At 50.7% G+C, this 14,601-nt stretch overlaps 2 long non-coding RNA genes across 8 annotated transcripts in view; one reads left to right on the top strand and one right to left on the bottom strand.

The window, feature by feature from the left end:
• Positions 1 to 12,647, bottom strand: part of LOC308200504 — a 28,262-nt gene extending 15,615 nt beyond the window's left edge. The window contains exon 1 of the long non-coding RNA XR_013955639.1: positions 3,910 to 12,647. This is a non-coding gene — a long non-coding RNA (uncharacterized lncRNA). The remainder of the gene's footprint in view (positions 1 to 3,909) is intronic.
• Positions 1 to 14,601, top strand: part of LOC308200502 — a 208,134-nt gene that overhangs the window by 58,051 nt on the left and 135,482 nt on the right. The gene's annotated exons all lie outside the window — the stretch shown is intronic.

Genomic DNA, 14,601 nt, shown 5'->3' with positions numbered 1-14,601 from the left:
GACAGCCCTAACTGCCTGCCTATGCCTAGGTGCTCTATCAACCCTATTCGCTGCCACATGCGCCCTAACCCAAAATGACATCAAAAAAATCATTGCTTTCTCAACATCCAGCCAACTAGGACTAATAATAGTCACTATCGGACTAAACCTCCCACAACTAGCCTTCCTACACATCTCAACCCATGCCTTCTTTAAAGCCATACTATTCCTATGCTCAGGGTCTATCATCCACAACCTAAACGGAGAACAAGATATCCGAAAGATAGGAGGCCTACAGAAAATACTCCCAGTCACTACTTCCTGCCTAACCATCGGAAACCTGGCGCTGATAGGAACCCCATTCCTAGCCGGATTCTACTCAAAAGACCTCATCATCGAAAGCTTAAACACATCATACCTAAATACTTGAGCCCTACTCCTAACCCTTATAGCCACAGCATTCACCGCAACCTACAGCATCCGCATAACCATCCTAGTCCAAGCTGGACAAACCCGAATCCCCCCAATAGTATCAATAAACGAAAACAACCCACTAATCACCGCCCCCCTAACCCGACTCGCCCTAGGCAGCATTACAGCAGGAATAATCATTACCTCTTTCATCACACCAACCAAAACCCCCCCAATAACCATACCCCTTATCACCAAAACTGCTGCCATCCTCATAACAATCCTAGGAATCATCCTAGCCCTAGAACTATCGAACATAACACACACCCTCACTCACCCCAAACCAAACCCCCTCATAAACTTCTCCTCTGCATTAGGGTACTTCAACCCCCTAGTACACCGATTCTTCTCCAAAAACCTACTAGAAAAGGGACAAAACATTGCCCTACACTTGATCGACCTCTCCTGACTCAAAAAAATAGGGCCAGAGGGCCTTGCTGAACTACAAGTAGCCGCAAGCAAAGCCGCAACCTCAATACACACAGGGCTAATTAAGGCCTACCTAGGATCCTTCGCCCTCTCCATCCTGGTAATAATCCTAATAACACACAGACTCACTAATGGCCCCTAACATCCGCAAATCCCATCCCCTACTAAAAATAATCAACAACTCCCTAATCGACCTACCCGCCCCCTCCAACATCTCTGCCTGATGAAACTTCGGCTCCCTTCTAGCCATCTGCTTAGCCACACAAATCCTAACAGGCCTGCTACTAGCCATACACTACACCGCAGACACTTCACTCGCCTTCTCCTCAGTAGCTCACACATGCCGAGACGTCCAGTACGGATGGCTCATCCGCAACCTCCACGCCAACGGTGCTTCGCTCTTCTTTATCTGCATCTACTTACACATCGGACGAGGCCTCTACTACGGCTCCTACCTATACAAAGAAACCTGAAACACAGGAGTAATCCTCCTACTCACCCTAATAGCAACTGCCTTCGTAGGGTATGTCCTACCATGAGGACAAATGTCATTCTGAGGGGCCACCGTAATCACCAACCTATTCTCAGCCATCCCGTACATTGGGCAAACTCTAGTAGAATGAGCCTGAGGAGGATTCTCAGTAGACAATCCAACCTTAACCCGATTCTTCGTCATCCACTTCCTACTGCCCTTCCTAATTGCAGGAATCACCCTAGTCCACCTAACCTAGTCCACCTAATGCAGTTGGCTTGAAACCCATCCCCAGTGGTGCAAGTGCACTCTCTGAACTCACTGAAGTGCATCCCCTGTGGTGCCAGTGCACTCTCTGCACTCACTGCACTGCATCCCCAGTGGTGCCAGTGCGCTCTCTGGAGTCACAGCACTGCATCCCCAGTGGTGCCAGTGCACTCGCTGGACTCACTGCAGTGCATCCCCAGTGGTGCCAGTGCACTCTCTGGACTCACGGCACTGCATCCCCAGTGGTGCCAGTGCACTCTCTGGACTCACTGCACTGCATCACCAGTGGTGCCAGTGCACTCTCTGGACTCACTGCAGTGCATCCCCAGTGGTGCCAGTGCACTCTCTGGACTCACTGCACTGCATCCCCAGTGGTGCCAGTGCACTCTCTAGACTCACTGAAGTGCATCCCCAGTGGTGCCAGTGCACTCTCTGCACTCACTGCACTGCATCCACAGTGGTGCCAGTGCGCTCTCTGGAGTCACAGCACTGCATCCCCAGTGGTGCCAGTGCAATCTCTGGACTCACTGCACTGCATCCCCAGTGGTGCCAGTGCACTCTCTGGACTCACTGAAGTGCATCACCAGTGGTGCCATTGCACTCTCTGCACTCACTGCACTGCATCCCCAGTGGTGCCAGTGCACTCACTGGACTGACTGCACTGCATCCCCAGTGGTGCCAGTGCGCTCTCCGGAGTCACAGCACTGAATCCCCAGTGGTGCCAGTGCACTCACTGGACACACTGTACTGCAACACAGGTGGTGCCAGTGCACTCTCTGCACTCACTGCACAGCATCCCCAGTGGTGCCAGTGCATTCACTGGACTCACTGGACTGCATCACCAGTGGTGCCAGTGCACTCTCCGGACTCAATGCACTACATCCCCTGTGGTGCCAGTGCACTCTCTGGACTCACTGCAGTGCATTCCCAGTGGTGCCAGTGTACTCTCTGGACTCACTGCACTGCATCCCCAGTGGTGCCAGAGCACTCTCTGGACTCACTGCACTGCATCCCCAGTGGTGCCAGTGCACTCTCTGGACTCACTGCACTGTATCCGCAGTGGTGTCAGTGCACTCTCTGTACTCACTGAAGTGCATCCCCAGTGGTGCCAGTGCACTCTCTGGACTCACTGCACTGCATCCCCAGTGGTGCCAGTGCAATCTCTGGACTCACTGCACTGCATCCCCAGTGGTGCCAGTGCACTCTCTGGACTCACTGCAGTGCATCCCCAGTGGTGCCAGTGCACTCTCTGGACTCACTGTACTGCATCACCAGTGGTGCCAGTGCACTCTCTGGACTCACAGCAGTGCATCCCCAGTGGTGCCAGTGCACTCTCTGGACTCACTGCACTGCATCCCCAGTAGTGCCAATGCACTCTCTGGACTCACTGCACTGCATCCCCAGTGGTGCCAGTGAAGTCTCTGGACTCACTGCACTGCATCCCCAGTGCTGCCAGTGCACTCTCTGGACTCACTGCACTGCATCCCCAGTGGTGCCAGTGAAGTCTCTGGACTCACTGCACTGCATCCCCACTGCTGCCAGTGCACTCTCTGGACTCACTGCACTGCATCCCCAGTGGTGCCAGTGCACTCTCTGGACTCACTGCACTGCATCCCCAGTGGTGCCAGTGCACTGTCTCGAGTCACTGCACTACATCCGCAGTGGTGCCAGTGCACTCACTGGACTCACTGTACTGCATCATCGGTGGTGCCAGTGCACTCTCTGGACTCACTGCACTGCATCCCCAGTGGTGCCAGTGCACTCTCTGGACTCACTGCACTGCAGGCCCAGTGGTACCAGTGCACTCACTGGACTCACTGTACTGCATCCCCAGTGGTGCCAGTGCACTCTCTGGACTCACTGCACTGCATCCCCAGTGTTGCCAGTGCATTCACTGGACTCACTGTACTGCATCTCCAGTGGTGCCAGTGCACTCTCTGGACTCACTGCACTGCATCCCCAGTGGTGCCAGTGAGCTCTCTGGACTCACTGCAGTGCATCCCCAGTGGTGCCAGTGTACTCACAGGATTCACTGCACTGCATCCCCAGTGGTGCTAGTGCACTCTCTGGACTCACTGCAGTGCATCCCCAGTGGTGCCAGTGCACTCTCTGGACTCACTGAAGTGCATTCTCAGTGGTGCCAGTGCACTCTCTGGGCTCACTGAAGTGCATCCCCAGTGGTGCCAGTACACTCACTGGACTCACTGCACTGCATCCCCAGTGGTGCCAGTGCACTCTCTGGACTCACTGCACTGCATCCCCAGTGGTGCCAGTGTACTCTCTGCAGTCACTGCGCTGCATCCCCAGCGAATAAACAACATAAGCTTTTGACTCCTCCCCCCATCATTCCTCCTCCTACTAGCCTCATCCACTGTAGAAGCTGGCGCCGGCACAGGCTGAACTGTCTACCCTCCCCTAGCAGGTAACCTTGCCCACGCCGGAGCTTCAGTAGACCTGGCTATCTTCTCACTCCACTTAGCCGGTATCTCCTCCATCCTTGGGGCCATCAACTTTATCACCACAGCCATCAACATAAAACCCCCCGCACTCTCACAATACCAAACCCCACTATTTGTCTGATCCGTACTAATTACCGCCATCCTACTCCTTCTATCACTCCCCGTACTCGCCGCCGGTATTACAATATTACTAACTGATCGAAACCTAAACACCACATTCTTCGACCCCGCTGGAGGAGGAGACCCAATCCTGTACCAACACCTATTCTGATTCTTCGGACACCCAGAAGTCTATATTCTGATCCTACCGGGGTTTGGAATCATCTCACACGTAGTCACGTACTACTCAGGCAAAAAGGAGCCCTTTGGCTACATGGGAATAGTCTGAGCCATACTATCCATCGGCTTCCTAGGATTCATCGTCTGAGCTCACCACATGTTTACAGTAGGAATAGACGTTGATACCCGAGCCTACTTTACATCAGCCACTATAATCATTGCCATCCCTACCGGAATCAAAGTATTTAGCTGACTAGCCACCCTGCACGGAGGAACAATCAAATGAGACCCCCCCCAATACTATGAGCTCTAGGATTTATCTTCCTATTTACCATCGGAGGATTAACAGGAATCGTTCTTGCAAACTCTTCCCTAGACATCGCCCTGCACGACACGTACTACCTAGTTGCCCACTTCCACTACGTCCTATCCATAGGCGCCGTCTTTGCCATTCTAGCAGGATTTACTCACTGATTCCCACTACTCACTGGGTTTACCCTACACCAAACATGAGCAAAAGCCCACTTCGGGGTAATATTTACAGGAGTAAACCTAACGTTCTTCCCCCAGCACTTCCTAGGCCTAGCAGGAATACCCCGACGATACTCGGACTATCCCGACGCCTACACACTATGAAACACCATTTCCTCCATCGGCTCCCTAATCTCAATAGTAGCCGTAATCATACTAATATTCATCATCTGAGAAGCCTTTTCGGCCAAACGAAAAGTCCTACAACCAGAACTAACTACCACAAACGTTGAATGAATCCACGGCTGCCCTCCCCCATACCATACTTTCGAGGAACCGGCCTTCGTCCAAGTACAAGAAAGGAAGGAATCGAACCCTCACATGCTGGTTTCAAGCCAACTGCATTAACCGCTCATGCTTCTTTCTTATGAGACGTTAGTAAACCAATTACATAACCTTGTCAAGACTAAATCACAGGTAAAAATCCTGTACATCTCATGTGGCCAACCACTCCCAACTAGGATTCCAAGACGCCTCATCACCCATCATAGAAGAACTCGTTGAATTCCACGACCACGCCCTAATCGTTGCCCTAGCTATCTGCAGCCTAGTTCTCTACCTTTTAGCCCACATACTAACAGAAAAACTCTCGTCCAATGCTGTAGACGCCCAAGAAGTAGAGCTGATCTGGACAATCCTACCTGCTATCGTCCTGGTACTCCTCGCCCTCCCATCCCTACAAATCCTCTACATAATGGACGAAATCGACGAACCAGACCTCACCCTAAAAGCCATCGGCCACCAATGATACTGAAGCTACGAATACACAGACTTCAAAGACCTATCCTTCGACTCCTACATAGTGCCCACCCCAGACTTACCCAACGGCCACTTCCGACTGCTAGAAGTTGACCACCGCGTAGTTATCCCAATAGAATCCCCCATCCGCGTAATCATTACTGCAGGAGACGTACTCCACTCCTGAGCAGTCCCAACGCTCGGAGTTAAAACAGACGCAATCCCAGGCCGACTAAACCAAACTTCATTCATTACCACCCGGCCTGGGATTTTTTACGGACAATGCTCAGAAATTTGCGGGGCTAATCACAGCTACATACCCATTGTAGTAGAATCAACCCCACTCCCACATTTCGAGGCCTGATCGTCCCTTCTATCATCATCCTAATCATTAAGAAGCTATGCAACAGCACTAGCCTTTTAAGCTAGCCAAAGAGGGACTTCCCCCTCCTTAATGATATGCCACAGCTTAACTCCGCACCATGATTTTCAATCATAATTATAACCTGATTAACCCTAGCACTCCTCATCCAACCAAAACTACTAGCCTTCACCACAACCAACCCCCATCAAATAAGACCTCCCTCACTACCAAACCCACACCATGATCCTGACCATGAACCTAAGCTTCTTTGACCAATTTTCCAGCCCCAATCTATTCGGCATCCCCTTAATCCTACTATCCCTACTCTTCCCAGCCCTACTATTCCCGTCCCCAAACAACCGATGAATCAACAACCGCCTTTCTACTATCCAAACATGACTCCTTCACCTAATCACAAAACAACTAATAGTCCCACTCAACAAAAATGGCCACAAATGAGCCATAATATTTACATCCCTAATAATCATACTTCTTACAATCAACCTTCTAGGCCTCCTTCCATATACATTCACCCCAACCACCCAACTATCTATGAACATAGCCCTAGCCTTCCCACTATGGCTCGCCACACTACTAACAGGCCTACGAAACCAACCATCAGCCTCTTTAGCCCACCTATTACCCGAAGGTACCCCTACACCCCTAATCCCCGCACTAATCCTGATCGAAACAACCAGCCTACTAATCCGCCCCCTAGCCCTCGGAGTCCGCCTTACAGCCAACCTTACAGCAGGACACTTACTCATCCAACTCATCTCTACAGCCTCCATTGCATTAATACCCACCCTTCCTGCAGTATCCATCCTAACAATAATCATCCTACTACTCCTAACCATCCTAGAAGTAGCAGTAGCCATAATCCAGGCCTACGTCTTCGTGCTCCTTCTAAGCCTATACTTACAAGAAAACATCTAATGGCACACCAAGCACACTCATACCACATAGTTGACCCAAGCCCTTGACCAATCTTCGGGGCAGCCGCCGCCCTACTCACAACCTCAGGATTAATCATGTGATTCCACTACAACTCATCCATACTACTAACCCTAGGCCTCATCTCAATACTCCTAGTAATACTCCAATGATGACGAGACATTGTACGAGAAAGCACCTTCCAAGGCCATCACACTCCCACAGTCCAAAAAGGCCTACGATACGGCATAATCCTTTTCATCACATCCGAAGCATTCTTCTTCTTAGGGTTCTTCTGAGCGTTCTTCCACTCGAGCCTGGCCCCAACCCCAGAACTAGGAGGCCAATGACCCCCAACAGGAATTAAACCACTCAACCCGATAGAAGTCCCCCTACTAAACACAGCCATCCTACTAGCCTCAGGCGTTACCGTAACGTGAGCCCATCACAGCATCACAGAAGGAAACCGAAAACACGCCATCCACGCCCTAACCCTAACGATCCTCCTGGGATTCTACTTCACAGCCCTACAAGCAATAGAATACCACGAAGCCCCATTCTCAATCGCCGATAGCGTCTACGGATCTACCTTCTTCGTTGCCACTGGATTCCACGGACTCCACGTAATCATCAGATCCTCCTTCCTGACCGTCTGCCTCTTCCGACTGATCAAGTTCCACTTTACATCAGACCACCACTTCGGATTCGAGGCAGCAGCCTGATACTGACACTTCGTAGACGTCATCTGACTATTCCTCTACATAAAAATCTACTGATGAGGATCTTGCTCTTCTAGTATATTAATTACAATTGACTTCCAATCTCTAGAATCTGGTATAAACCCAGAGGAGAGCAATGAACGCACTCATGTTCATATTCGCCCTATCATCAATCCTAAGCGCCGCCCTAACCGCATTAAACTTCTGACTCGCCCAAATAAACCCCGACTCAGAGAAACTCTCACCGTACGAATGTGGATTCGACCCACTTGGATCTGCTCGATTACCATTCTCAGTCCGATTCTTCCTCAGTAGCCATCCTGTTCGTCCTATTCGACCTAGAAATCGCCCTCCTACTCCCCCTGCCATGAGCCGTCCAACTCCAATCCCCCCTAATGACCCTCACCTGAACTGTAGCGATCCTCCTTCTCCTAACACTCGGACTGGCCTACGAGTGAATTCAAGGGGGCCTAGAATGAGCAGAATAACAGAAAGTTAGTCTAACCAAAAAGATAGCTGGTTTCGACCCAGCAGATTACAGCCAACCCTGTAACTTTCTTATGTCGCCCCTACATTTAAGCTTCTACTCAGCCTTCATTTTCAGCGGACTAGGACTAGCCTTCCACCGAACCCACCTAGTATCCGCCCTACTATGCCTTGAAAGCATAATATTATCGATATTCGTAGGCCTATCAATATGATCCATCGAAAACCAAGTCTCCTCATTCACCATGGTACCAATTCTCATGCTAACCTTCTCAGCGTGTGAGGCGGGCACAGGCCTGGCCATCCTAGTAGCCTCCACCCGCACACATGGCTCCGACCATCTACACAACCTAAACCTCCTGCAATGCTAAAAATCATCCTACCCACAATCATACTTCTTCCAACAGCCCTGCTGTCTCCACCAAAATTTCTATGGACTAACACCACCTTATACAGCCTCCTAATCGCTGCCCTAAGCCTACAGTGATTAATCCCAACCTACTACCCCTACAAATTTTTATCCAACTGAACAGGAATTGACCAAATCTCATCCCCCCTCCTAGTACTATCCTGCTGACTACTCCCACTCATAATCATAGCAAGCCAAAACCACCTGCAACAAGAACCCCTACAACGCAAACGAATCTTTATCTCAACCTTAGTCGCAGTCCAGCCATTCATCCTACTAGCCTTTTCCACCACAGAACTAGCACTATTTTACATCTCATTTGAAGCAACCCTCATTCCCACCCTAATCTTAATCACCCGATGGGGGAACCAACCAGAACGCCTAAGCGCTGGCATCTACCTGCTATTCTACACGCCAGTAAGCTCTCTACCCCTGCTAATCACAATCATACACCTATACGTGAAAATTGGCACCCTGCACCTGCCAACCCTACAACTAACCCACCCAACCCTATCCACCTCATGGACAGGAATACTATCAGGTCTAGCACTGCTCATAGCATTCATAGTAAAAGCCCCACTATACGGCCTACACCTCTGACTGCCAAAAGCCCACGTAGAAGCACCCATCGCAGGCTCAATACTCCTCGCCGCCCTACTACTAAAGCTAGGAGGATACGGAATTATACGAGTCACTCTATTTATGGGCCCACTGTCCAACCTCCTGCACTACCCCTTCCTAACCCTGGCCCTATGAGGCGCCCTAATGACTAGCTCAATCTGCCTACGACAGACAGACCTAAAATCACTAATCGCTTATTCATCCGTTAGCCACATAGGCCTAGTTATCGCCGCAGGAATAATCCAAACCCACTGATCATTCTCAGGGGCAATGATCCTAATAATTTCCCATGGACTAACTTCCTCCATACTATTCTGCCTAGCCAACACAAACTATGAACGTACGCACAGCCGAATTCTACTACTCACACGAGGCCTACAACCTCTCCTACCACTCATAGCTACCTGATGATTGCTGGCCAATCTAACAAACATAGCCTTACCCCCAACAACAAACCTCATAGCAGAGCTAACCATTATAATCACCTTATTCAACTGATCTGCCTTCACGATCATCCTAACAGGAATCGCAACCCTACTAACCGCCTCCTACACCTTATTCATACTACTAATGACCCAACGAGGCTCATTCCCCTCCCACATCACATCTATGCAAAACTCAACCACGCGAGAACACCTGCTCATAACACTCCACATTATCCCAATATTCCTCCTAATCCTCAAACCCGAACTGATCTCCGGAATCCCCTCATGCAAGTATAGTTTAAACCAAACATTAGACTGTGATTCTAAGAATAGAAGTTCAAACCTTCTTACCTGCCGAGGGGAGGGTTTAACCAACAAGAGCTGCTAACTCTTACATCTGAGCCTAAAACCTCAGCCCCCTTACTTTTAAAGGATAACAGCAATCCACTGGTCTTAGGAACCACCCATCTTGGTGCAAATCCAAGTAAAAGTAGTGAACCCCACACTACTAATCAACTCCCTCACACTACTCACGCTGACAATCCTCCTAACCCCAATCATCCTGCCATTTCTATTTAAAAACTTTAAAAACACCCCACAAGCCACCACCCGCGCTGTTAAAACCGCATTCCTAATTAGCCTAGCCCCTACAACCGCATTCATCTACTCGGGAGTAGAATCTGTCACCTGCCACTGGGAGTGAAAATTCATTATAAACTTTAAAATCCCCCTGAGCCTAAAAATAGACCAATACTCAATAACATTTCTTCCAATCGCCCTATTTGTAACATGATCAATCCTACAATTCGCCATATGATACATGGCCTCAGAGCCATACGTAACAAAATTTTTCACCTACCTACTGACATTCCTAGTCGCCATACTCCTCCTAACAACCGCAAACAACATATTCCTCCTATTCGTAGGCTGGGAAGGAGTACGAATCATGTCCTTCCTTCTCATCGGCTGATGACAAGGCCGAGCAGATGCCAACACCGCCGCCCTACAAGCCGTAATCTACAACCGAATCGGAGACATCGGACTGATCCTGAGCATAGCATGACTAGCTTCAACATTCAACACCTGAGAGATCCAACAAGCCGTACACCCCCACCAAACCCCAATCCTCCCCCTCATAGGATTAATCCTCGCAGCCGCAGGAAAATCCGCCCAATTTGGACTCCACCCATGACTGCCCGCAGCAATAGAAGGCCCCACCCCAGTATCAGCCCTACTGCACTCCAGTACCATAGTAGTAGCCGGAATCTTCCTGCTCATCCGCATGCACCCCCTGCTAGCCACCAACCAGACAGCCCTAACTGCCTGCCTATGCCTAGGTGCTCTATCAACCCTATTCGCTGCCACATGCGCCCTAACCCAAAATGACATCAAAAAAATCATTGCTTTCTCAACATCCAGCCAACTAGGACTAATAATAGTCACTATCGGACTAAACCTCCCACAACTAGCCTTCCTACACATCTCAACCCATGCCTTCTTTAAAGCCATACTATTCCTATGCTCAGGGTCTATCATCCACAACCTAAACGGAGAACAAGATATCCGAAAGATAGGAGGCCTACAGAAAATACTCCCAGTCACTACTTCCTGCCTAACCATCGGAAACCTGGCGCTGATAGGAACCCCATTCCTAGCCGGATTCTACTCAAAAGACCTCATCATCGAAAGCTTAAACACATCATACCTAAATACTTGAGCCCTACTCCTAACCCTTATAGCCACAGCATTCACCGCAACCTACAGCATCCGCATAACCATCCTAGTCCAAGCTGGACAAACCCGAATCCCCCCAATAGTATCAATAAACGAAAACAACCCACTAATCACCGCCCCCCTAACCCGACTCGCCCTAGGCAGCATTACAGCAGGAATAATCATTACCTCTTTCATCACACCAACCAAAACCCCCCCAATAACCATACCCCTTATCACCAAAACCGCTGCCATCCTCATAACAATCCTAGGAATCATCCTAGCCCTAGAACTATCGAACATAACACACACCCTCACTCACCCCAAACCAAACCCCCTCATAAACTTCTCCTCTGCATTAGGGTACTTCAACCCCCTAGTACACCGATTCTTCTCCAAAAACCTACTAGAAAAGGGACAAAACATTGCCCTACACTTGATCGACCTCTCCTGACTCAAAAAAATAGGGCCAGAGGGCCTTGCTGAACTACAAGTAGCCGCAAGCAAAGCCGCAACCTCAATACACACAGGGCTAATTAAGGCCTACCTAGGATCCTTCGCCCTCTCCATCCTGGTAATAATCCTAATAACACACAGACTCACTAATGGCCCCTAACATCCGCAAATCCCATCCCCTACTAAAAATAATCAACAACTCCCTAATCGACCTACCCGCCCCCTCCAACATCTCTGCCTGATGAAACTTCGGCTCCCTTCTAGCCATCTGCTTAGCCACACAAATCCTAACAGGCCTGCTACTAGCCATACACTACACCGCAGACACTTCACTCGCCTTCTCCTCAGTAGCTCACACATGCCGAGACGTCCAGTACGGATGGCTCATCCGCAACCTCCACGCCAACGGTGCTTCGCTCTTCTTTATCTGCATCTACTTACACATCGGACGAGGCCTCTACTACGGCTCCTACCTATACAAAGAAACCTGAAACACAGGAGTAATCCTCCTACTCACCCTAATAGCAACTGCCTTCGTAGGGTATGTCCTACCATGAGGACAAATGTCATTCTGAGGGGCCACCGTAATCACCAACCTATTCTCAGCCATCCCGTACATTGGGCAAACTCTAGTAGAATGAGCCTGAGGAGGATTCTCAGTAGACAATCCAACCTTAACCCGATTCTTCGCCATCCACTTCCTACTGCCCTTCCTAATTGCAGGAATCACCCTAGTCCACCTAACCTTCCTACACGAATCAGGCTCAAATAACCCACTAGGAATCGTATCAGACTGCGACAAAATCCCATTCCACCCATACTTCTCCATTAAAGACAGCTTAGGGCTTACCCTAATAATCACCCCTCTAATAGCACTAGCCCTATTTTCACCGAACCTCCTGGTTCTTGGAATCCTAGTTGGGAGTGGTTGGCCACATGAGATGTACAGGATTTTGACCTGTGATTTAGTCTTGACAAGGCTATGTAATTGGTTTACTAACGTCTCATAAGAAAGAAGCATGAGCGGTTAATGCAGTTGGCTTGAAACCCATCCCCAGTGGTGCAAGTGCACTCTCTGAACTCACTGAAGTGCATTCCCAGTGGTGCCAGTGCACTCTCTGCACTCACTGCACTGCATCCCCAGTGGTGCCAGTGCAATCTCTGGACTCACTGCAGAGCATCCCCAGTGGTGCCAGTGCACTCTGTGGACTCACTGTAGTGCATCCCCAGTGGTGCCAGTGCACTCTCTGGACTCACTGCACTGCATCCCCAGTGGTGTCAGTGCAATCTCTGGACTCACTGCAGTGCATCCCCAGTGGTGCCAGTGCACTCTCTGGACTCACTGCACTGCATCCCCAGTGGTGCCAGTGCACTCTCTGGACTCACTGCAGTGCATCCCCAGTGGTGCCAGTGCACTCTCTGGACTCACTGCAGTGCATCCCCACTGCTGCCAGTGCACTCTCTGGACTCACTGCACTGCATCCCCAGTGGTGCCAATGCACTCTCTGGACTCACTGCACTGCATCCCCAGTGGTGCCAGTGCACTCTCTGGACTCACTGCACTGCATCCCAAGTGGTGCCAGTGCACTCTCTGGACTCACTGCACTGCATCCCCAGTGGTGCCAGTGCACTCTCTCGAGTCACTGCACTACATCCCCAGTGGTGCCAGTGCGCTCACTGGACTCACTGTACTGCATCATCAGTGGTGCCAGTGCACTCTCTGGAGTGACTGCAGTGCATCCCCAGTGGTGCCAGTGCACTCTCTGGACTCACTGCACTGCATCCCCAGTGGTGCCAATGCACTCTCTGGACTCACTGCACTGCATCCCCAGTGGTGCCAGTGCACTCACTGGACTCACTGCACTGCATCCCAAGTGGTACCAGTGCACTCTCTGGACTCACTGCACTGGATCCCCAGTGGTGCCAGTGCACTCTCTCGAGTCACTGCACTACATCCTCAGTGGTGCCAGTGCACTCACTGGACTCACTGTACTGCATTCCCAGTGGTGCTAGTGCACTCTCTGGACTCACTGCAGTGCATCCCCAGTGGTGCCAGTGCACTCTTTGGACTCACTGAAGTGCATTCTCAGTGGTGCCAGTGCACTCTCTGGACTCACTGCACTGCATCCCCAGTGGTGCCAGTGCACTCTCTGGACTCACTGCACTGCATCCCCAGTGGTGCCAGTGCACTCTCTGGACTCACTGCACTGCATCCCCAGTGCTGCCTGTGCACTCTCTGGACTCACTGCACTGCATCCCCAGTGGTGTCACTGCACTCTCTGGACTCACTGCACTGCATCCCCAGTTGTGCCAGTGCACTCTCTGCACTCACTGCACTGCATACCCAGTGGTGCCAGTGCACTCACTGGACTCACTGCAGTGCATTCCCTCTGGTGCCAGTGCACTCTCTGGACTCACTGCAGTGCATCCCCAGTGGTGCCAGTGCACTCTCTGGACTCACTGCACTGCATCCCCAGTGGTGCCAGTGCACTCTCTGGACTCACTGCAGTGCATCACCTGTGGTGCCAGTGCACTCTCTGGACTCACTGAAGTGCATCCCCAGTGGTGCCAGTGCAATCTCTGGACTCACTGCACTGCATTCCCAGTCGTGCCAGTGCACACTCTGGACTCACTGCACTGCATCCCCAGTGGTGCCAGTGCACTCTCTGGACTCACTGCACTGCAACCCCAGTGTTGCCAGTGCACTCTCTGGACTCACTGCACTGCATCCCCAGTGGTGCCAGTGCACTCTCTGGACTCACTTCAGTGCATCCCCAGTGGTGCCAGAGCACTCTCTGGACTCACTGCACTGCATCCCCAGTGGTGCCAGTGCACTCTCTGGACTCACTG

Source organism: Anser brachyrhynchus (genome assembly GCF_964034855.1).
Source record: "Anser brachyrhynchus genome assembly, chromosome: 10".
Lineage (NCBI taxonomy): Eukaryota > Metazoa > Chordata > Aves > Anseriformes > Anatidae > Anser > Anser brachyrhynchus.
Note: the sequence above shows the minus strand (reverse complement) of the source record. Positions and strands in the feature narration are given on the sequence as shown.